The following is a 6,390-nucleotide window of genomic DNA, read 5'->3' on the forward strand; positions in this document are numbered from 1 at the left end:
ACCTCGTGATCTGCCTGCCTCGGCCTCCCAAAGTGCTGGAATTACAAGCATGAGCCACTACACCCAGCCGAAACTATAGAATATCAAGGAAAAATAGAAATCTAAAGCTATTAAGAAGAAAAGACATAATAAGTAAAAGCAATGACAATCAGACTAACAGTAGACTTTTCAACAGTAACAATAGATGCTAGAAGGCAATGGAAGAGACAGAGTCTCTCTCTGTTGCCCAGGCTAGATTGCAGGGGCACGATCTCAGCTTAGTGCAACCTCTGCTTCCTAAGTTCAAGAAATTCTCTTGCCTCAACCTCCTGAGTAGCTGGGATTACAGGTGTGTGCCACCATGCCCGACTAATTTTTGTGTTTTTAGTAGAGACAGAGTTTTGCCATGTTGGCCAGGCTGGTCTTGAACTCCTGACCTCAAGTGATTTACCTGCCTCATTCTCCCAAAGTGCTGGGATTACAGGCGTGAGCCACCACGCCCAGCCCCAGCCTCTTATTTTAGAGATGAGAAAACTGATGTTCATGAAAATTAATGCCACCTAGCTAAAGTCACATAGATTTCTGATTGAAGACCTCAAGCTCTTAACCACTGTTTACACTGCTTCACTTACCACATGCTACTTTAATCATATACAAAGGTGTCTATTTCCTCCAAAGGACCAGGAGCAGCTTAAGGTCAGCACAGGATTGGATTTATTTCTATGTTATCAATAAATATTTGCTTCATTGGATCTTATTGACAGCTTTGAGGATGCAGTTGATATTAGGCGGGTGTCCACAAGAGTTAAACGTGGAGTTAGTTTAGAGGTTAGTGGGTAGGAGTGTGTTTGTGGGCAAGAGGTATCTTTGAAGCCTTATGGAAAGAGGAGCTTGATGAGTGAGGTACCTGAAGGATGCTGACTAGGAATCTGAGTCTCTGGGCCTGCAGCTGGTCCTCCTTGAATGGTCCTGTTTTTGGGGTTGGGGACACTGGGCGAGGTAGGAATGCACCGGGTGGGTGTGATGGTGCAGAAGGGGCTACATTACCCGCATCCACACTCCTCACTGGACTTTTGGATGCAGAAAAGAGAAATTTGGAGCTCATTCCTGAGGGAAAAAAAATTTTCCTGATTCAAAAATCAAGTATACAGGCTGGGCATGGTGGCTCACGCCTGTAATCCCAGCACTTTGGGAGGCTGAGGCGGGCAGATCATGAGGTCAGAAGATCGAGACCATCCTGGCTAACACGGTGAAACCCCATCTCTACTAAAAATACAAAAAAATTAGCTGGGTCCCAGCTACTCAGGAGGCTGAGGCAGGAGAATGGCGTGAACCCGGGAGGCAGAGCTTGCAGTGAGCCGAGATGGCGCTGCTACACTCCAGCCTGGGCAACAGAGCGAGACTCCGTCTCAAAAAAAAAAAAAAAAAAAAATCAAGTATACAATGTCCGATTCTCAGTTTTGACAAATGTACCATGGTAATAGAAAATGTCAACAATGGAGACACTGAACGAAGGGTATAAGGGAACTTTCTTTGCTGTCCTTATAACTTTCTTTGTAAATCTAGAATTATTCCAAAACAAAAGGTTTATTAAAGACAGAACAGCAAGTTACAGCTGAACTGAAGGCTGGAATCCCAGAAGAACACAGCCTCTGAACAGAAGGGAAATGTCTGCTGTCCTTAGACAAGCTACTTCCCTGCTCTCAACTTCAGTTTGTTCATCTGCAAAATGGAGAACTATCTTTTTGCAGAGTACCTGCTGGAGATATGATGATAATGAAATGAGAGAAGGAACAGGAAGGTGGATCAGGATCCCAGCAAAGCAGTGAGCTTCAGGACCAGGTCCAACAGGGAAGCAAGTCCTAGGTCTGGGCAGAGGCATGAGGAGGTTGGGTCCGGTTCAGCCCAGCACACTAGATACTGAGGCAGACTGGTTCAAGATCCTGCCCTAAGACATAAGGCAACAACTCCTGACAGACAGTTTGATGGGGGATTGACACTTCCTCTGAGATGATGCCCCCAAAGCCCTGGGGCCTGGATGGCTGATCTCTGGCTGGTCTTGTCCTTCTGGATCTCCTGGGAAAGATAGACAGTTCAAAAAGGGCTGAGAGTGCAGAGCCCAGTAAGAGTAGAAGCCCTGGGTGTGACCTCAGAGGACAGGTCGTTCCTCCCCATCCATGGAAATAGGCGGACAGGCAGCAGCAGCTTGTAGCCAGAGGGACAGAGTGGCAGCTTTAGGCTGGGGGCAATGAGTGAAGCTGGGCTCTGGCAGGTAGAGGTTGAGCATTTCTGCATGCCTTGGTCCTCCTTTGCATTAATTACTCACTGACATGGTTTGCACTGCGCTCCCTTAGTGCTATTTTAATTAACGGAGATCTCCTCCGAGCAAACCAGCTGCTGTGTAAGTTGTCAAACTGTCAGCATGCACAGGATGGGTGTCACGGGGACATTAAGTGTGGGAACTACCAATGGGCTCCCCATCTTCTTGGCACATAACAATCTCCCCTGAAATCCATCCCATAGTAAAAGTGGGCAAAAGAATGTCAACATCAAGAAGTTGGCTTTGGGTTCAGATAGATTTAGTCTGAACTTTGACTCTGGCACTGATTTACTGTGAGAACTTTGGGCAAATTGCTTAAACTCTGAATCTTCCTCATCTGCAAAATGGTGACAGCAATGCTTATTTTGTTACCAGCAATGTGGTAGATCATGTACAATAACATGCTCCACTCAGTGCCTGTAGTGCTCAATAAATGATTTGTTATTAAATCCATTTTCCTGGTCATGTAAGTGTTCCCTATTAAGCCCTTTGTAAGTTTATTATCGCCTGAGAAGAACGATAATGAGAAAAATCCCAAAGTTCTCATTATTAACTTTCTGGTTTTCTGTGTATTATTACTCTGTGTTCAGAGAACGCTTATTTTCTCAGTAGCTTGGCCGCTCAGCTCCCACCCTTTAAACCATTAAGACCCTAAAATCCTCTTCCCCCTGTTCCTTCCCTTTCCTAGCAGGTCCCTGGCTGGACTGAGCATTCTCTCTGAGGCTCTTAAAGTTTACGTGCAGCTGCCCCCTCTGAATAAATGAGCAAAGGGTAAGCAGAAGAAATGGCTGAGTTGAGCTCTGAAGGATGAGTAGGAGTTAGGTAAAGGGAGGGAGAGCGGGGACAGGAGGTGTTCTGGGCAGAGATAATACCATGTTCAAATGCCCAGAAGCAAGAGATAGTGTGCTGGATTTGGGGAACTGAAAGGGTTTAGCTGAATGGAAAAGGCTTGGAGAAGGCAAGGGGGTAGGTGTGAGAGACAAACTAGAGAGGAAGGTGGGGTCTGACACAAAGGACCTTGGAAGCCCTCTTTCAGAGTTTGGAACTTATCCTATAGGCAGATAATGAAAGAAGACAGGGAAAGATTTTATATAGCAAAAGGGCGCATTCAGATTTGTATTATTTTTTTGTTTGTTTTTTTGTTTTGTTTTGTTTTTGAGACGAAGTTTCTCTCCTGTTGCCCAGGCTGGAGTGCAGTGGCACGATCTCAGCTCACCGCAACCTCCACCTCCCAGGTTTAAGCGATTCTCCTGCCTCAGCCTCCCTAGTAGCTGGGATTACAGGCACCTGCCACCACACCTGGCTAATTTTGTATTTTTAGTAGAGACGGGGTTTCATCATGTTGGCCAGGCTGGTCTCGAACTCCTGATCCCAGGTGGTCCACCCGCCTCGGCCTCCCAAAGTGCTGGGGTTACAGGCATGAGCCACCTAACCCGGCCCAGATTTGTATTCTATTTATTTATTTATTTTTAGGGACAGGATCTCGCTCTGTTACCCAGGCTGGAGTACAGTGGTGCAGTCATAACTCACCAAAGCCTCAACCTCCTGGGATCCTGAGTAGTTAGAACTAAAGGTACATACCACCATGCCTGGCTAATTTTAAAATTTGTTATAGGCCAGGTGCGGTGGCTCACACCTGTAATCCCAGCACTTTGGGAGGCCGAGGCAGGGGGATCACTTGAGGTCAGGAGTTCCAGACCAGCCTGGGCAGCATGGTGAAACCCTGTCTCTACTAAAAATACAAGGATTATTAGCTGGATGTGTCGGTGTGCACCTGTAGTCCCAGTTACTCAGGAGGCTGAGGCAGGAGGATCACTTGAGCCTAGGAGATAGATGTTGTAGTGAGCCAAGAGTGTGCCACTGCACTCCAGCCTAGGTGACAAGAGTGCAACCCTGTCTCAAAAAAAAAAAATAAAATAAAATTTGTTATAGAAATAAGATCTCCCTATGTTGCCCAGGCTAGTCTTGAACTCCTGGTTTCAAACAGTCTTCCCTTCTCAGCCTCTCAAAGTGCTTGGATTATAGGCATGAGCCACTGCACCTGGCCTAGATTTGTATTTTATCTATCATCTATCTAGCTAGCTAGCTATCATCTATTATCTATTTTTGTTTTCACTACACCCACATTTCAGCAATATGGTGGGTTTTTTGTTTGTTTGTTTGTTTTGTTTTGTTTTGTTTTTGAGATGGGGTTTCGCTCTTGTTGCCCAGGCTGGAGTGCAATGACTTGATCTCGGCTTACTATAACTTCTGCCCCCCAGTTTCAAGAGATTTTCCTGCCTTAGCCTCCCGAGTAGCTGGGATTACAGGTGCCCACCTCTACGCCCGGCTAATTTTCATATTTTTATTAGAGACAGGGTTTCACTATGTTGGCCAGGCTGGTCTGGAACCTTAGGTGATCCGCCCACCTCTGCCTGGGAGGTGCTGGGATTACAGGTGTGAGCCACTGCTCCCGGCTGATTTTGTATTTTTAAAAGACAATTTAGATGAGGTGTTGATAGTAAGTTAAAAAGGGCAGGAGTGGATGCGGGGAACCCAGTTAGGGGGCTTTTATTTGGTTTCAGGTCAAAGTGAGAGTTTCAGTTGAAAAAAAGAGAAGTAGTGTTCTCTTCTTTAAGAGCTCTTGGCCTGTAATCCCAGCACTTCAGGAGGCCAAGGTGGGCAGATCACAAGGTCAGGAGTTCGAGTCTAGCCTGGCCAACATGGTGAAACTCCATCTCTACTAAAAATACAACAACAAAAAATTAGCTGGGCCTGGTGGTGTGTGCCTGTAATCTCAGCTACCCAGGAGGCTGAGGCAGGAGAATCACTCGAATCAGGGAGGTGGAAGCTGCAGTGAGCAGAGATTGTACCACTGCACTCCAGCCTGGGGAACAGAGCGAGACTCTGTCTCGAAAAAAAAAAAAAGAGCTCTTTAGAAGGTTGAAGCTACATAATTAATATTAATTGGATCTAGGAAGTCTAGGAAGAGGGCAGAGGAAGAAGGAGGCAATAAGAGGTAGTCAGAGAGGTAAGGGGACAAGAAAGCCGAGACTTGTCAGGAGAGAAGACAACCACGGGGAGAGAGTTCCAAGTAGAAGAGATGGTCAACAGTATTCAGTGCTGCTACGGGGTCCCCACTGCAGGGACTGAGAAGTGAGCATTGTGTTCAGCTGGGGCCCCTGGTGAACAGTTGTCTGTGTGGGGGTGGGGTGCAGGAGACAGATTGCAGTGATTTGGGGAATGAGGGGGTGATAGGAGGAGAGAGGGAGTAGAGGTAACTCTTAAGAAAATTGGCAATGAATGAAAGGAGAGAGACAGAGTGGCAGATAGAAGCAAATGCTGTATAGAAGAAGACCTATGTATGCTGTGTAACACAGAGCTGGAGCTCAGTGATGTGATCATAGCTCATTGCAACCTTGACCTGTGGGACTCAAGCGATCCTCCCACCTCAGCCTCCCGAGTAGCTGGGACTACAGGTATGTGCCACCATGCCCGGCTAAGTTTTTAAAATTTATTTTAGTAGAAATGGAGCCTCACTATGTTGCCCAGGCTGCTCTTGAACTCCTGGACTCAAGCAATCCTCCCACCTTGGCCTCTGAAAGTGCTGGGATGACAGATGTGAGCCACCGTGCCTGGCCAAGAGAACTCATTTTTTTAAGATGGAAGAGACAGCACCATATCTATCTGTGAAGGGAAGGATCCAGTAGAGACCAAGAGGCTGAAGACGCAGGAGAAAGGGGAGCAATTGCTGATGAAGCAAGTTTTCAGGCGTTGTGGGAGGGGAGGGATGTGCAGCATCAGTGAGCAATCAGCCCCACACCCTTCTGAGATGGGAGAAGACCAAAATGAGACAGATGTGAGTAGCTTCTCCTGATGGTGGTGGTGGCTCAGGAAGTTAAAAGGGTCTCCTTCTGATGGTCCCTAATCTATTTATGTTCTCTGTAAAGAAAAAGGTGAAGTTGGCCAGGCACGGTGTCTCACACCTGTAATCTCAGCACTTTGGGAGGCCGAGGTGAGCAGATCACGAGGTCAGGACTTCGAGACCAGCCTGACCAACATGGTGAAACCCCATCTCTACTAAGAATACAAAAAGTAGCCGGGTGTGGTGG

This window comes from Colobus angolensis, unplaced genomic scaffold, assembly GCF_000951035.1.
Source record: "Colobus angolensis palliatus isolate OR3802 unplaced genomic scaffold, Cang.pa_1.0 Scaffold4, whole genome shotgun sequence".
Lineage (NCBI taxonomy): Eukaryota > Metazoa > Chordata > Mammalia > Primates > Cercopithecidae > Colobus > Colobus angolensis.